Source organism: Lissotriton helveticus, chromosome 7 (genome assembly GCF_964261635.1).
Source record: "Lissotriton helveticus chromosome 7, aLisHel1.1, whole genome shotgun sequence".
NCBI classification, from domain to species: Eukaryota; Metazoa; Chordata; class Amphibia; order Caudata; family Salamandridae; genus Lissotriton; species Lissotriton helveticus.
The window spans coordinates 1,953,556,018-1,953,573,740 of record NC_136068.1 but is presented as its reverse complement, the minus strand read 5'-3'; positions in this window follow the sequence as shown (position 1 = coordinate 1,953,573,740).

Below are 17,723 nucleotides of genomic sequence, written 5' to 3'. Positions count from 1 at the left end.
GTTAAGAAAGGCCAGCATCTGTCTGGTCTTCTGTGGTCGATTCAGACTCCGTACATTCCATGTTATCCAACTCATCTTCCCTCCCTCAGCCACAAGGCCCACCCGTCCCGGAATCCTGAAGCATAGAGAGGAAGCAAGCCTCCCAGCACCAACTGCCGAACACAAGGCAGTAAAACAAACAACCATCCGTAGAAGGCATCTGAAACGCAAAGCAATGTGCCAACCAATAGATCTGAATCTCTGTGTCCGCATCCCCCAACCCCTCGCCCATGCACTTGATTTGAAATACCCAGACCTGAAACCCCTGATAACCAGCCAACCTCCCCCCACCCACTTCAGCAGCCCCAACCTGCCAAAGCCTACCCCATCCCCCCTGCTTCCCAACTTTGAACTCTACATCAAACAATTTGTGGGGAACTCCCATATGTGGGGGCGTAGAGGTGCCCAACTCCCGCTAGTAAGCTAAGCAGGAGAGGATCGGGCTAGTTATCCAAACATCTGCCCCAGCCATCCCAGCGCCACGGCCCATAGCACAAGGTACCTGCAAGATGCATTCAAGGAGGCAATTTTACAAGTATCCGCTAACAGCAACACTCCAGGAAACAGAATAGCAAAGTGCAGTCCCATCACATATCCAACCCCCAGACCATATCTACATTGTGGGCACATCTCTCTTTCCATTAAGGACCCAGATTTCCAACTGCCAAACCCCAACTATTATTAATCCTTAACACAAGAGTCATGAATCCTTAGCCAGGGTTCTGGCTGCACCGTGGAAATCGCAAAGTCACACAGGCCCAGCACCCAACATCAGTAGTCAAGTACGACTAAATTGTCAATCACAAGAGCAGAGTGTTAATGAGTAGCAGCACCCCAGCATATCAAATGAAGATCGATGATCGTGCTGACGTAGCGTGTGTGCTCATGCAACCTCCTCATGTAAGTCGTCCTCCCTATCCTGCGCTGCATTTGCGTCTCGCTTTCTTTTTTTCTGCTTCTTCGCATAGTCCATGGCTGCCTTAGGAGAAGTAAAGATTTTATTATCTGACGGAGCCCCAATCCGGAGGCGAGCCGGGTATAACATGGCATATGGAATATCCTCGGCCCTGAGAAGTTGCTTCACCACATTGAATTCTTTTCTCGCCGTTTGCACCGCCACCGTAAAGTCAGGATAGAATTCATGCTTACTGCCCTGGTAGTCTATGGTGCCCTTCTCCCGTGCCAGGCGCAGGATCACATCCCTGTCTTTATAATTAAGTATGCGGGCAATAATGGGACGGGGTGGTGCTCCAGACACCGGTCGTTTAGCTAATGAACGATATGCCCGCTCCACAATGAACACTCTGGATAACTGATCCGCCCCAAAGATGTCAATGATCAATCGTTCCATGAAGTCTTCCATGCAGCCAACATTTGTAGATTCGGGCAGCCCCGTGACGCGGATGTTGTTGCGTCTTGACCTCCCTTCCAACTCCTCGTTTTTTGCCTGGATGACCGCCAAAACCCGCTCCATGTTGAATACCTTTGTAGTCACGGTGGCCAAACCATCCTCCGTAGCAGACACCCTCTGCTCTGCCTCTCCCATCCGTTCATTCTGTCTATCGAACTGTGTAGCCATATGATCAAGTCTGTGATTCACGGCTTCCATGGTGCCTTCAATTGACTGCAAGGTCTTTTGCATAGCCACGAGCACGACCTCTAAATTCGGCGTCCCGCCAGATGCTCCAGCAGATTCTGTTTCCGGTGGTGTCTGCGAGGCCGACATGGCGTTTTTTTTAGAATCAAAAGATAATTTGGGCTGATTTCTCTCAGGTCTGCCCATAATGCCAGCAGCTCAGCACACCCAACCACACCAGCCGCAGCTCTCAAAGGCACCGGGAGTATGCAGAACCAGCAGTTCGGACCAGGATCCACAAGTAATAAGGGCAAACAGCTCCCCCACCCAAGTAGAGGGAGCCCCAGAATCCACACAGGCCGCTCCCACGAGCCAAAAGTCGCAGTCAGTAGAGGCCCAGTCCGTGCCCCTAGGACGCCAATCTTATCCCCTCAGGTTGTAGGCGCATGCGGTCTCAGGCGCCACCGACCCTCCAGGTCTCAGTATCAGCACTCACCGGTAGCCGTGCACAAATACTGGGCAACTCAGCGATGTCAACTGCGGTCGCACATTACTTCACAGACAGCCCCGGGCACCCGGGAGGGAGAGCTTCAGGCGCCCCCGGACCCAGCGTCAATCAGCAAAGCGGGCGGCGATTAGACCTTGGACACAGTCCCACGCCCATCGCACACCAAAGTGCATCCGCAGTCCCAAGGTCCAAGCTCCAGCGATTCCCAGTCACCTCGGAGCCGCCACTATTCGGCCTGTCGCCCCCGAGCTCACCCCGCCCCCACCCGCCACAGTTCGCGCGGAGCGGCCCAGTGCGGCCTAGTGCCACCTCCGCAGCCCCGGGCTTTCCTAGGCCGCTACCCCACTCACCGCCACCGGCAGAGACCGGAAACAGCCCAGGCGATGATCGGTCTCCTCCTCCGCTGTGCAGAGCCTCTCCGCTGGCCTCGATGTTCTTTCCAGCCGCTGAAGCCGTCCCCAGCAGCAATGCCAGGCGCCACCGGAGTCCTCCGCTGCAGACAGGCCTCAGCCTCGGCAACTTCTCCCGAGCACCACGATGTCGGACCCCAGCTAGTAGGCCAAGCCGCAGTGCACACTTTCAGAGACGGGCCGGACAGCCAGAAACAGCGCCAATCAATGCAGCCTCGTTCCTCTCACATAGAGCCGCAACGCTGGTACGTTGCTAAGGCAGGACGTACAGGATATTAAAAGGATTGTGGCCCGATCTGGCGGAGCCTCACATACGTGCGGCCATCTTGCCTGGCGCCCTCTAGCGCCCCCCAGTGAGTAGGTGTGTTAGTAGTGGTATGGGTCTGTGAACGGTTGTTTGGGAGTGGGTATATGAAAGGTTCTATGGGGGAGTGAGTGGGTGTTTTAGTGATTCTGTGGATGATATCATCAGTAATGTCATTAGTGATATAATTTGAGATGTCACCAGTGATGTCTTGAGTGATGTCACTGACCATGTCATGAGTGATATAATATGTGAGGTCATAAGCAGTGTATTGTGGGGGCAAAAGTTCATTTCACTGGCTTTGTATGAGTGAAACCAGAGCCTAACTATAATGTCCTTTTCAGCCTTTGCTTTTTTCAGTGAATTTCTATGTTTTTAAATTTCATTTCCTGACTACAATGTCCCTGTAAACTTTGTTTTAAAAGTGAATCTCTAAGGTTTTTTAAATGCTAATATCTAACTATAACGTCCTTATAACCGTTGTTTTTTTCAGTTAATTTCTATGTTTTTTTTAACGAGTAGTCATGTTTGCAGAGTGGCTGAGAAAGGGTGCAGGACCTCTGACCAGCTCTCAGCAATCCCACTGTCTGAGACTTAGAAGAGATAACAGAAGGGATTCCTGGCCCCCAGGGACCCTCAGCGTCCAAGGGGATTTCATCCTCCAAATATTCGGGCACTGGCTCTTCTTACCGTCCCCTATCTTTGCTAACTTCTTTGAGGACCAGTAAGCCCTGTATAAGGTAAACAGGTGGTTTCTCTTAAGTGGAGCCGACCAATCATTCTGGCAAGAAGTAGGGGACGCACTAACTACAATTATAGACATATTTTATCTCGGTAAGTCTTTCTTTAGTCATCTTTGGAACATTGCACGGGGAAGGGGTATGTTTGGGGAAGAGTAGAGCACAACTAATTTGTATCCTGATGGTTATAGCACGGACATAAATCTGTTTAAAATGGATTTTAGAAACACAACTAGTGTGTGAGGGATGGAGGGCTTCAGTTGGTCACATAGCTGGACTTGACTGTCAAACTGGGTCTAGTAAAAGAGAAAGAACGTGGGCACCCTTTTTCACTTTAACGTGTTTGTTTGAAAAATTGTGTGGTGGGGGAAAGAGCAGATTTCTGCTGTGAAATAGGAAAATGTCCAAGGATTAAGACAACTTTTCTACCGGTTGCTGAGGACAGTGGTGGTTGCCACAATTTCCTCTTCAAGTACTGGTTTGAAAAGGGAAAGGTTGGTGCACGTGTCTAAATCCAGGTGGAGGTGTTGCACCACTTCTTTTGGATTAAACACCGCTTGGATATGATCCTTACATTTTTCCCCAAGTCTGCAAATGAGGACTTAAAGAAAAATACAATCCTCCCGTCCCTCTCTCTAGCAGGAACCTTCATCATTGTTCTTGTCCAGTGAGAGGGCGGTGGTCAGTTCCTGGTCATTGCTGACATGGAGAGGAAGGTTGTGTGTGAACCTTTCACTTTTGGTGATATTTGGTTAGTAGTTGATTGTTGAACTATTGTTTTTTTTCAAGTTTTATGACAGCAAAAGCAGGTGGTCGGCTCATCACTGTTCATTGTCTGTGCTTCTCTTGTGCATGTACGTACCCGATCCGGTACTCGGTACGCCCGGTGTCGGACAGGAGGACTGTCCCCCGTGTCCACGTCGTGCAGGCACCAGGAGGTGACTCCGGGTGCGAGGGAGAACAGGTTTGCGAACGGCAGCAGGAGGGCCCGGCAATCTTGACGCTGCTCCGGGGTCAGGGCCTCGGAGAGTCGGACCCCGTCCACCGAGCCATCCCTTTCCCGAGTCCTCAGTAGGTCAGGGAGGGGCTCGGAGTCTCCTTCCGTACCACTGTCGGTAGCCATCAGCAGGCTGAGTTCTGAGCACATGAAGTGGGGTTTGAGCCTGTTGGCGTGGAGGACCCGGAGGGGGTTCCGGGGGGACTCCAGGTCGATGAGATAGGTGACGGGACTCCTGCGCTCGATCACCTTGAAGGGCCCCGTCCATTTGTCTTGCAAGGCACACGGTTCGATGGGGGACATCACCCATACCTGCTGACCCGGTTCAAACTCGATGGAGGAGGCATGTTGGTCGTACCACTTCTTCATGTCCTCTTGACTGGCCTCCAGATTGGCTTTAGCGATCTCCCTGAATTTCCGGGTCTGATTGCGGAGGGTCAGGAGGTATTTGTAGACGTCCGGAGGGGTCTTTAGGGGGGCCATCTCCCATTCCTCCTTCACTAGGCTGAGAGGCCCGCGAACGGGGTGTCCGTACAGGAGTTCGAAGGGGCTGAAGCCGAGGGACTTCTGGGGGACTTCTCGGTAGGCGAAGAGGAGGCACGGTAGTAGCACGTCCCACTGGCGGCGTAGGGGTTCTTCCAGCCCCATGATCATCCCCTTGAGGGTGCGGTTGAACCGCTCGACTAGTCCGTTCCCCTGGGGGTGATAGGGGGTGGTGAAGCGGTAAGTGACTCCGCACTGCTGCCAGAGGGATTTCATATACTTTGAAATAAAGTTCGTACCCCTGTCGCTGACGACTTCCCGGGGGAAGCCCACTCGAGAGAAGATCCCCATCAAGGCTCGACCCACTACTGGGGCTGTTATCGTACGAAGGGGGACCGCCTCAGGATATCGGGTAGCGTGGTCCACCAGGACCAGGATGAAGCGATGCCCCTGTGCTGTTCGGGGGTCCCGGGGCCCCACAATGTCTATTCCCACCCTTTCGAACGGGGTGGTCACCACGGGGAATGGTTGTAAGGGTGCCTTGAGTTTGCGGCTGCTCTTCCCGCTGGCCTGGCAGGTCGGGCAGGACCGGCAATGGTTGGAGACGTCATTTCTCATTTTGGGCCAAAAAAAGTGAGTCACCAGGCGGTGGTAGGTCTTGTCTTGGCCCAGGTGCCCGGCCAGGGGGACATCATGGGCTAGGTTCAACAGGAAGTCTCTGAAGTGGAGGGGCACCACCAGCACTCGCCCGGCCCCCAGTTCTGCGATTTTCTGTTCGCTGTACAAGAGATCATTGTCCCAATAAACCCAGTGGGCCCCGGTGGTGTCTCCTTGGCTCTGGGTGAGCGCTTGCTGTCGCAATCCCTCGAGGGAGGGGCAGGTCTTTTGCGCCTGCCGGAATTGTTCCTGGGTGGGCCCCCCTTCTTGACGCCACTGAGCCAGGTCGGGAAGCTCGGGGGGCTGTGGGGACCCCTCTGGGGCGGGGTCCGGGTGGTCGGTCTGGAGGAAGTCGTCTTCTGGAGTGATCGAGGGCGGAGGTGCTGCCCATTCTGGTTCTTCTGGTCTAGGGATGGTGCGGGTGGCCATGGACCGGGTGGTTACGCACGCCCAGTCCGGGAGACCCAACATCCCCAGATGCTCTCTTCTTTCCACAGCGGCCCACGGGGAGCTCTCGAGATCGTTCCCCAGGAGGCAGTCTACGGGGGCATCGTCACGGACAGTTACTTTCAGCATGCCGGACACTCCTCCCCATTCGAAGGGGACGCAGGCCATCCGACACAGGCTCTCCGAGTTATCTGCCGATCGGACGGGGCAAAGTACGTTTGGTAGGATTTGTTCTGGGGTCACCAGGTGACAGCGGACGGCCGTCACACTGGCCCCGGTGTCACGCAGGGCCTCGGCCTTGCGCCCATTGATGCTCACCCATTGGCTGTACTTCCGAGTGTTGGCGGGCAGGGGAGTCCGCGGGACCATGTCTCTTCCTCCTAGGCATGCCAGGGTCATGGCGGCGGGTTCCCACTCGAACTGCTCCGACTCATAGGTCTCCGTGTCTTCGGAGACTTGTTCTTCTCCCAGGGCGGCGGCCGCCATCTGGCGGGGCCCGGGGACCTGGTTCTTCGGGCAGGTCGGGTCACTGGCATAGTGGCCGACTCGCTGGCATCGATGACACGTCACGTTAGCTCGGAACCCCGGGCGCATCGGGGGGTTTCCCCGGCCTACCGGGGCCGGGGTGGTGTTAGTGGGTGCGGCCGGGACGGGCCTCCTCCTCCTCCTCCTCGGGGACGATGATGACCTTGGTTGGTTCTGTTCTGCTCATTCGGCCCACTCCGGGCCACTCGGGTGCTCTCCCACCGGTCAGCCTCGGTGGCGAGCTGCCGGGGTTCAGTCAATTTACTGTCGAGGAGGTGCTGCCGGAGCTCGACGAAGCAGTTGTTGGAGAGGTGCTCCCACACAATGAGATTGAAGAGTTGTTCGTAAGTGGTTACGTTGTTACCCTTGATCCACCCCTCGAAGGCTCGGCTGAAATAGTTCACGTATTCCAACCACGTCGTACCTGGGATCCGGGTGCAGTTGCGGAACCTCTGGCGGTACATTTCGGGTGTAAGTCCATATCGACTGAGGAGGGCGGCCTTCATGTGGTCATAGGACGTCATTTGATGGTCCGGAAGCTGCAGCAGGGCATCACGACCCTCGTTGACGAATCTCCCCCATAGGCCGGCTCCCCAGTCACTTCGAGCGACCCGGTGGGCGGTCATGGCAATCTCATAGGCCTTGAACCACTGCTGTATGTCGTCGTTCCGGTGATATTCTCGGACCACATCCTTGGGGATGTGGACCTTCTGCTCGGTAGGACCCGGGGAGTGCGGTTGCTCGGGCACCCCTAGGTTTTTGTTCAGTTTGCGTATTTCTATCTCCGCTAGTTTGCACTCGTGCTCGTATGCCAGTCTTTTTTCTTCGAGGTCTCTCTGTCTCTGTTTTTCTTCTCGCTCTTCTCTGAGCCGTAAGTGTTCTAAGTTTATTTTTTGTTCCGCCAGTTTTAATTCTCCGTCTAATCTGAGTCGTGCCAAGTCTAACTCGTGTAATCTATTTTTTTCCCGCTCTTGGATCTCTTCACGGGACGGGCCTGTTCTCCGTTCCTCCGTCCGGGTGGTGTTGACTTCCGGGGCTGCGGGGTCCCGGGGGGTTGCGGTATTTGTCTCTGTCCAGGCCTCTAGGGCGTTTTTGAAGTCTTCTTTTGTGCTTAGTCCGGTGGTAGCAATGCCTAAGTCCATGCAAAATTGTTTGAGCTCTCGGTGGTTGTATTCCTCCAGCTTTTCCATCTGGAACTTCTCCGCCGATCCGCTCTCTTTGGTCGTCATTGTGGTTTTAGTCGTAGGGTGAGTTACTGTCTGTACGGTACGCGTTGGTTCGGATCGCGCCGCTAGCCACCAATGTTAGACGGGGACCTGGAGGGTCGGCCGAGCACAGTGATCGCACAGACAGGTAACTTCCCCCCCACAGATGGACACCACACAAAGATCAGGGTAACACCTTTTATAGGCACTTCTGGTAGTAGAGTGGTACGATACAAGGCGATCAGGACACGATGATCCTCTCAATTCTAGTCTCTAGTAAGGGAAGGGGGTAGCGGGACAGTCTTGGTACCCACGGGTACGGAGGTGTAACGGTGATAGCTCACAATCCTCGAGCTCGGTGTTCGGATGGGTCAGACCGCGGCAGCGCCGGCAGGTCCCGAAGAGGTCGTAGGTGGCAACGGGCCGCGGCAGCGCCAGCAGGTCCCAACGAGGATGAAGGTTACAACAGGCCGCGGCAGCGCCAGCAGGTCCCACGAGAATGCAGGTTGCAACGGGCCGCGGCAGCGCCAGCAGGTCCCACGAGGATGGAGGTTACTACGGGCCGCGGCAGCGCCAGCAGGTCCCAACGAGGACGAAGGTTGCAGAGGGCCGCGGCAGCGCCAGCAGGTCCCACGAGGATGAAGGTTGCAGAGGGCCGCGGCAGCGCCAGCAGGCAGGACAAAAGTTCACAAGGCAGGGCTGTGGCAGCGCCAGCAGTCCGTCAAGGATGAGTTCTTCTCGGTGTCTCTCGACTCCAGGATACAACTGCCTTCCTGTCCTGGGGCGGCCTCAGTTATAGGTCTGGCGCCCTTTGATGTCCGGACCCTCGCTCTTGGAGGTCGGGAGGTCTGGGATGAGGGAGTCCAGACACCCAGCAGGGGGGTGGAGCCAGCGCCCGAGGAGGCTGGGGGTGCTCGGCACCTGGCGGGGGAGAGCCATCGACACTTCTTACTCCCATTGACCTGCCAAGTGGTCCGTTCACCTCCTGGGTGGAGGGGGGTGCCGGGATGTCGGGGCCTGGCCAGGCCCAGGGTTGGGGTCGGGCTGAGGCCGCGCGGCCGCGTGGTGCCGTGTCCAAGATGGCGGCTGGCCCGGGCAATGGTGCTGACGGTGGCCAGGGCCCTGTCCTGCGGGGAGGGAGCGAGCCCTTCATGTGGCCTGTCCAACAGTGAGTGACAGGGCTGGGGGATTCCAGGAGACAGTCTGGGCTGCCAGGTGGTGAATAGAGAGATTACACCAGGATGGGTGGGAGGAGTGCCCCTTGACTCTGAATAGCGCTGCGAGGCCTCCGGGTAGTTTTGCTCTATATAAATATAATTTTTCATTTCATTTCATTTCATTTCATTTCTATGCCACCACAATGCTGGCTCCACCTTTTGCGGAGCGTCTGATGTATCTGCCCTGCTCACTGAAAGAAAAAGCCAGAGTCACCACAACAAAGTGCTCCAAAACTGGGCTGAACCAGGCTCAGGCCCCTGGCCTGCAAGAACAAAAGAAATGGTGTTTGCGCCAAGAAGAAACTCTGCCCGAAGAGAAGGACCTGGGAAAGCTGCATGGAGGACTACTGTCTCTAATCCTGAGAGACTGGCCTGTGGTGGGTGCATTGCTGCAAGAAGGAGAGGAGAAAAGACTGAAGGACTTTTGGAGTCTACTTGTGCATTCTTTAAAAAGATCTCCAAGGGCTTGCGTGTGAGCCTGCCCCCTGAACTGAGCCCCAGGAACATTGGGCTCTACCCCCCTGAAGAGAAAGCTGCTGATGGTGCTGCCTTCCCCTGCAGCGCTAACCACGGAGAACTGAGTGTGCTGTGAAGCTTGCCATGAACTCTGAGAGCCTGTGCACCCCTGTCCCTCTGAGCAACGCGACTTCTGGTTGATTGCACCGCAACTCGCACAGTAAAGGCCAGCCCCGCCTGGCCCGAGCACCATGACTGCTGCCAAATCGAGCCGGAACTCGCAACGCAAGAACGGATCTGTCCGGTCTGAGCATCGTGATCCTGTGGCCCCCGAGCCGTAGCTCACGAAGTGAAGACGGACTCCGCCTGGGCTCGTTCCTCCGTGTGACGCCCTGCTGAAAGCGCCTCGCCACTTGCATCGCCTCAAGCCGCTCCCCCCCCCTCTTCAGGATCGGAGCGTACAGCGAGGTCAAGAGCCTGCCCCACAACGCATCGCTGCCCTCAAGGTGAAGAGACTGCCGAGCTATCGAGCCATAGCTCACATCGAAAGAGGAAGGCACCGCTGCGTGGGACTTCGGAGCTCCCCTGCATCGTTCGTATCAACCTGCCTAAGAAACAGGTACTATACGCTGCGAACTGTACGCCGTGCGAGTCTCTCTAAAGCCTACGACTCGCACCGCCTTTTTGTGAGCCCAAACACCCGGTACGTCTGCATCGTACGCCGCGCCCCGGACTGCAGTGTCCGCGAGGCACGTACTATTTGGAAAGCCGCTTTTTGTCAACAAAGTACAAGCTGCACAGGAGTGCTACGACTCGTACCCCAGTACAACCACCAGCGCCGTACGCGTCATACCGCGAGGCGCGTGAGAATCAGCAGGGCCTTCCATTTTTGGTGCAGAGCAGGAATATCGACGGAAAAATATCGTCTGACATAAATATCCCCGCAGAAATATCGATTTGAAGAAATATCGATAACATAAATATAGTTTGACCAGAATATCGACAGACAGGTAAGTAATATCGATAAAAATATTATAGTTGTAATAAATATCTTGTACAAAAATATAGTTTACAAAAATATCGATTTTTTAATAATGTTATGTATTTTAGTGTTTTTAATGAGAATTGTTTGTCATTTTAATATATGTTGTAGAATTTTAATCGTTATTAAGGTATATTATGTTGAATTTTGTGTTATTAGTTCCGTAGGGGAGTTGTGGGTTTATAGGGGAATAGGGTGGGAAGTAATTTAAATATATCAAATTAATTGATTAATTAATGTGTTAATTTATTAATTATTTGTTAATTAATTTCAATTAGTCAATTATTAATTAATTATGTTAAATAATTAATTATGTTAATTAATTATGTTAATTGTTTAATTAATTTTAGGTGTGTGTAGTCGAGTTTATATGTGTAAATGGTGTGAAGTAATTAAATTGTTATTGATTAATTATTAAATACTTTATAAATTAATTACCATTAATTAATTAGTAATTAGTAATTGCAAATCTGTAATTAATTTTAGGTTTGTGTTGTGGTGTTTATAAGTGTATATGGTGTGAAATCTGTCAATTAAATAATTAATAAAAAATAATTTAAATTTCATTAATTAATTAGTAAATATTAAATGTAATTGTGTAATTAATTTTAGGTGTGTGGTGGATATTATAGTGTTAAATAATGTGTAAATATATATTTTGTTATTATCTTTGTTAATAATATTATATTTAAATGTATATATTAATTATGTTTATATTGGAAATTAAATCTAATAAAAAATATGATAGTTTTTTTTTTATTGTTTTGGGTTCCAGTGCTTTCCCTACTGTTGTACCCTGTGGAGTGGGAATAGTAATTTTCACCCCTACGCTATCCAACGCTTTCCCTACTGTTGCACTCACTGGAGTGGGAATAGTAATTTTTACCCCTACGCTATCCAACGCTTTCCCTACTGTTGCACTCACTGGAGTGGGAATAGTAATTTTTAGCCCTACGCTATCCAACGCTTTCCCTACTGTTGCACCCTCTGGAGTGGGAATAGTCATTTTTACTCCTACGCTATCCAACGCTTTCCCTACTGTTGCACTCTCTGGAGTGGGAATAGTAATTTTTACCCCTACGCTATCCAACGCTTTCCCTACTGTTGCACTCACTGGAGTGGGAATAGTAATTTTTACCCCTACGCTATCCAACGCTTTCCCTACTGTTGCACCCTTTGGAGTGGGAGTAGTAATTTTTACCCCTACGCTATCCAACGCTTTCCCTACTGTTGCACCCTCTGGAGTGGGAATAGTAATTTTTACTCCTACGCTATCCAACGCTTTCCCTACTGTTGCACCCTCTGGAGTGGGAATAGTAAATGTTACCCCTACGCTATTCAGCGCTTTCCCTACTGTTGCACCCTTTGGAGTGGGAATAGTAATTTTTACCTCTACGCTATCCAATGCTTTCCCTACTGTTGCACTCACTGGAGTTGGAAAAGTAATTTTTACCCCTACCCTATTCAACGCTTTCCCTACTGTTGCACCCCCTGGAGTGGGAATAGTAATTTTTACCCCTACGCTATTAAACGCTTTCCCTACTGTTGCACCCTTTGGAGTGGGAATAGTAATTTTTACCCCTACGCTATCCAACGCTTTCCCTACTGTTGCACCCTCTGGAGTGGGAATAGTAATTTTTACCCCTACGCTATCCAGCGCTTTCCCTACTGTTGCATCCTTTGGAGTGGGAATAGTAATTTTTACCCCTTTGCTATCAAATGTTTTAACTACTAATGTTTTAATTTTGTTATTAAATGTATGTATTATTATTTTTAAATACTTTTATGTGTTAACTAAATATAGAAAATTTTATTTTATTCAAAATGTTTTATATATGGTTTTATTTTATTTTTATATAATTATTAAAGTTTATTAATTAAATAAAGATAATAATAAAATGTATTTAATAAAATATATGTATATGTACACATTTATTAAGTTTATAATGATTAAATTAAGTTTATTTGTTATAAATAGTTAAAATATAAATGTAATGTAATTTATTTTGTTAATAATATTAATAATATTTAATAATTTAATTTAAGTTATAATATTTTTTAAAGTCGATATTTTTTAAATCTATATTTTTTACATCTATGTTTTTGAGTCGATATTATTGTACTTACCTGTTTAAGTATAGGGAGTCGATATTTTTGTAATCGATATTTTTACATCTATATTTTTGTAAACTATATTTTTGTAATCGATATTTAAACATGGAACCCCATTTTTAACCACACGAAGCGTAGAGCAGCGCTACCAAGCGTACAGGAGCGCTACGAAGCGCACAGCAGTGAAAAACCTTGCCAAATAGAACTGAACATTACCTGAGTATTGTGGAACCTTCCTTTTAAGTTATTGGAACCGTTTTGAAGTTACTGGAACCTGTAAATTAAGCCTGATTAAGCCTGCATATAAAAGAGTATATTTTTACAGAAAATCAGCCTTGTGTCTATCTGTGATGTTTCAATTGGTTGCTGTGTGTATTTTTACAAATGCTTAACGCCAAACGCTCTGGAGATTAGCCTTGTCTGCTCGAGCCACGCCGCTTAGAGGGTGAGCAAAGGGTATTTCTAAGAGTAGTCCTTTGCCCTGACTAGAGGAGAGGGTCCCTGCTTGTCACAAGTGCACACCTGTGCCAACCAGAGACCCCCAATTCTAACATATGAAGTAAGTCGTCACCTTCAACTGTTCCTTGTCTCAAAACAATGACGAAGAGCATGTGGTTCTGAAATTCTGGACCCTACTGTTGTCCCGGTATCGAGGTCCGATACCCGTGTCCCGAAACATCAACGTACCATGACGAATTTGGTGTCGACGAACCGATAATGATTAGGACATCATTCCTATGCATTTGCGTCATGATCGAGACATGCTAACACCCCTGAATCGTAGTTTCCGTCCCGACCCCTCAGACTCCATTTTGTAAACGGTATCCATCTTGTGTCTTGCCCTCATGATAAGTCAATTAAAGGCCAAGCTTGATCTAAAAGGACACGTCCACCTTCCCTTACTCCCCCCTGACCTGTCCCAACTGACTCCCTTGCCTCCAGCCAAACCTGTTTGGGCAGCTCCTCGCCCAGTGGCCTAATACGATAGCATCAATGCATAACATGCCACAAACCATTCACTACATCCAGATCGTGTTTTCTACACACACGCCTGTCCGCGTTCCCTGTTTATGGCCAGTTTTATGACTAGGAGGTGCCTTCTTTTATTGGGGCTTCACCGATATCTGATGGGAGTTCCGGGCTTGGCTGGGTAATCTATCACGAATTGGACATCTAAAATACGGGCTTGCCTACATGACTTCGCTCTTTTGTATTATTGTAGAAATATGTGTATAGCCATATCATAAACTCAAGAATTCTTGCTTGCAGCTATTATTTTTGTATATAAGGAGAAGGCTGGTTCTGTAAAAACGAACAGTCTCCTGAGAACACATGACCCGTGTTTGTCGTGCTTCTAGGACACCTGTTACTTGGTAGCTGCCAATAAAACTTGATCTCTGACTCGACTAGAAGACTCAGTGTTTCTGTGGTCCGGAACAAGGGAGAACTCAGAGGTCATCGGGTGTTATCCCCTGGCACCACCGGGTTCCTAAAAACCCGGCACCTCAGTTGGCGCCCAACTCGGGGCGATATCAAGCGGCGACGGTCCAAGCCAGATGTTCGTGAGGAGCTTCGTGTGAAAATTCCAGAGGACGGCCAGCCACTTCAGCGACCCCTGTATGTCGACGTGGTTCCGAAGGTCTTTGCTGCGAGGTTCCCCGCGTCCCGACGGCTACGAAGGACTGCTGCCCTGACTATCGCCTTGTTTTGGACCCAGTGATCCTTGGTAGAGCGAAACGATAGACGAGTCTTCTAGCGACGTCACCGATCTTCAAATACTTCAGTTAAGTATAAGCGTCTCCCAGTCCTTAGTTTGTCCTTAGTTTTTGGTATCCTTGAGATACGCTTTGATTTGGTACTTGCAAGCCCCAAAGCCGAAGGACTTGTGTATTCACGAGAAATATCGTAACAGATAATCCTTTGAAGTTTGAAGCTAGACTAGTGAGCAAAGATGCCTGGTTTTAGCAGACTTGGAAACTTGTTTTGTCTTGGTTATAGTAAGGACTCCCGATTAGAGGATTCCTGTCCGGTTCCTCCGATTGGAACTCCAACATATGAGCTCTATGTAAAACACGGCGTAGGTCCTATCACATATAATGAAGTGTGGATAAAATACACCCGCAAGGATGGTGTTTTAAAATGGCCCCAATATGGTAGTTTCGACTCAGAAATATTAGATAACCTAGAGGTCAAATTATTCAAGAGAAAAGCCCGGCCGGCGATGTTTGACTCTTTCCGCTTATGGCGCAAAGAAGCCAAACAGAAAGAAATAAAATTAGCAAAAAAGAATAAAAGAGGTATGTCAATGGTGCAAGCTGCCGTTGCATACAGGGATAACGAGGAAGAGCAGGAAAACGAACAAATACTTAGGAGCAAGAAACTAGCAGTAGATAAATGCTACCCGATGTTACCAAATAAGGGACAAGGTCAAGAGGAGAGATCCGAGAAAGATCCATTAATGTCCCACTTATTAAGCTCACCTCCACCGTATGCGTTAGACGCTACTACAACGCCAAAGCATTTTACTATACCGCGCCCCGGCGCACGTAACCCAGCTCTTGCACGAACGCCAGCTCCTCTTCAGCTGGTTTCTACTTCTCCGGCGCAGCCTTCTCAAGGGCCGCCATCTTTGCTACATACTCCATCTACTTCTACGACTTTGCCTACAGCTCCAGCTATTGTCTATGATACTACGTCTGCTCCTACTTCAACTTCCTCTGCTATTGCCTCTACTTCTTCTTTGCCTCAGCCTGTTTTTTCCGAGGCACTTACTCCTCCGCAAGGTTCTCCTTCTATTAGACAAAGAGTGACAGGTACCGTCACTAGTCTATTTTCACCTTTCTTTGGGTCGCCTAAAACAACGCCTAAAACAGAACATAGACAGTCCCGTAGTCAACTGCCTGATTACGAGGAAAGAAAAGTGCTGAATGAACTAGCACGCCAATGGATTACGGATACTGTTAGATATGATGTTCAGTCTGTTATGGAAGTTTTCCGTCAATGGAATGCACCCACTCAGAGATACGTATTCGAAGAGATGTGTGTATATCTGGGCGAAGATTTGGAGACGAATGATCCCAAATACACAATGAACGAACTATGGCGTACACGCTTTAAGTTCTATGAAGGTATGATTATAGGTGCAGATGTTGAGAAAGCGATAGAGTTATTGCTCTCTTATAGGAGTAAGGGAAACGTCTCTAGATCATGTCACGAAGACGATGCACCAGGTGGAAAAAGAGCGAGACAGTACCCCATGAGAGAGGTTCCTCCGGTTTGGAGGGAAGGTGATGCGAATGCGAATCCACCAATTCTGCCTCATTTCCAGCGTGTATGGGTACATGTCCCCTGGAAAAGATCCGAAGTCTTAGCACTCAAGCAGACACTGCCTGATCCTCGTAAAAACCCGACTGGGTATTATAAGGAGTTATCGCAAAATACAAACTCATGTATAATGAATTTAGCGGATATAGACATGTTGTTTGGGAAGGTTGTTCCACATCCTTTATGGAGCAAAATACGTCATACGAACCATGACCAAGAACTAGGTGACTCATGGGCGAACATTGCCGCTATAGATGCTAGACAAATAGGTGGTTCTAAACCTGAGCCGTTAATAGCTGAACTTTCCGGTAGAATTATCGCGTACATGAAAACCATAATGCCTGAAGTACGCGTAAACTGGGACAAGCTATCTGCGTGCAAGCAGAAGAAAGATGAGAATGTGTCTGACTTTTTCACAAGATTTGAGGAGACTTTCACTGATCATAGTGGTCAGGATATGGCTACCGAGGGTGGTCAAAGATTGTTTGTAGACAAATTTGTACATAATTTAATCCCTGAACTGTGTAATAAACTGAAAGATTCAGAGAGTGCTTGGGCTGTCTCTACGTCAGCGCACATTTTAGCTACAGCCCAGTACTATGAAAATAGGCGCAAAGACGAGCTAGATAAAGTCGACAAAAAGACAAAAGATTTAAAAACTAAAGTTCTTCTCCAGCAAGCCTATCTGCCTCGTACGGCTAGTCAGCCCAATTATCAACAACAACAGCAGTATTCGAGAAACGCGCAAGGAAACGAGTTTTCCCATCAGCGTATTGCTTATGGCCCGAATCAATGTGCGTATTGCAAGGAAGAGGGTCACTTTAAAGGTAATTGTCCGGCTCTTGCGCGACGTTTGAGCGGTGCTTCAGGTGTAAGGGGAAGAGGTGTTCAACATGCCCCTAGAGGTAGGGGCCGTGGAAATTTCACTCAGAATACAACTTCTTTTCCGCCTCAGAATTCGATGAACAGCTTTGACCAACAGAATAATGCATCGTCTAGGTCAGCTCAGTACTATGCTGACGACTATTACACCGAACACGAAAATGAGGGTAACGATTGCTAGGACAGCCATGGACAAAGAGAGGGAGTTGTTTCAGTTCCAGTAGATCAGAATGGACCTTATGTCGAGGTAATTACCTCAGGAGTGTCAGAGCCATTTCTGCTGGATACTGGTGCTACAAAAAGTTCTATCATGCACTCGAAACTTCCTGGCGCACCTTTGTCTGGCGAAATGAATGTTTCAGTAGGTTTCTCTGGTGCCCCTGTTAGAAACCCGATCTCTAGTCCTATATCTCTTTCTATTGGCCCGTGCGAATTAGAAGCACCCCTCATTCTTACAACAGGTTGCGGTGAAAATTTGTTAGGTTTGGATTTGCTAAAAAGGTTATATGCGACTTTATACTGTTCCCCCTTGGGAGTACAACTTACTTTAGGTAAGAAAGTCATTTCTCCAATGTATTTGTCAAAGGACAATATTCCGACTGAATTGTCATCACTTCCTGATATACTTTGGGCTAATGGCTCCAATGATGTAGGTCGTTTGGAGATAGCACCGTATGTCATAACATTGAAAGCCAACGTTAGGTTGCCACGTATTCCCCAGTACAAAATATCTAGCGAATGTGAAAAGGCGTTATTGATGATTGTTTATGACCTGATTGATAAAGACGTCATCGAAGAA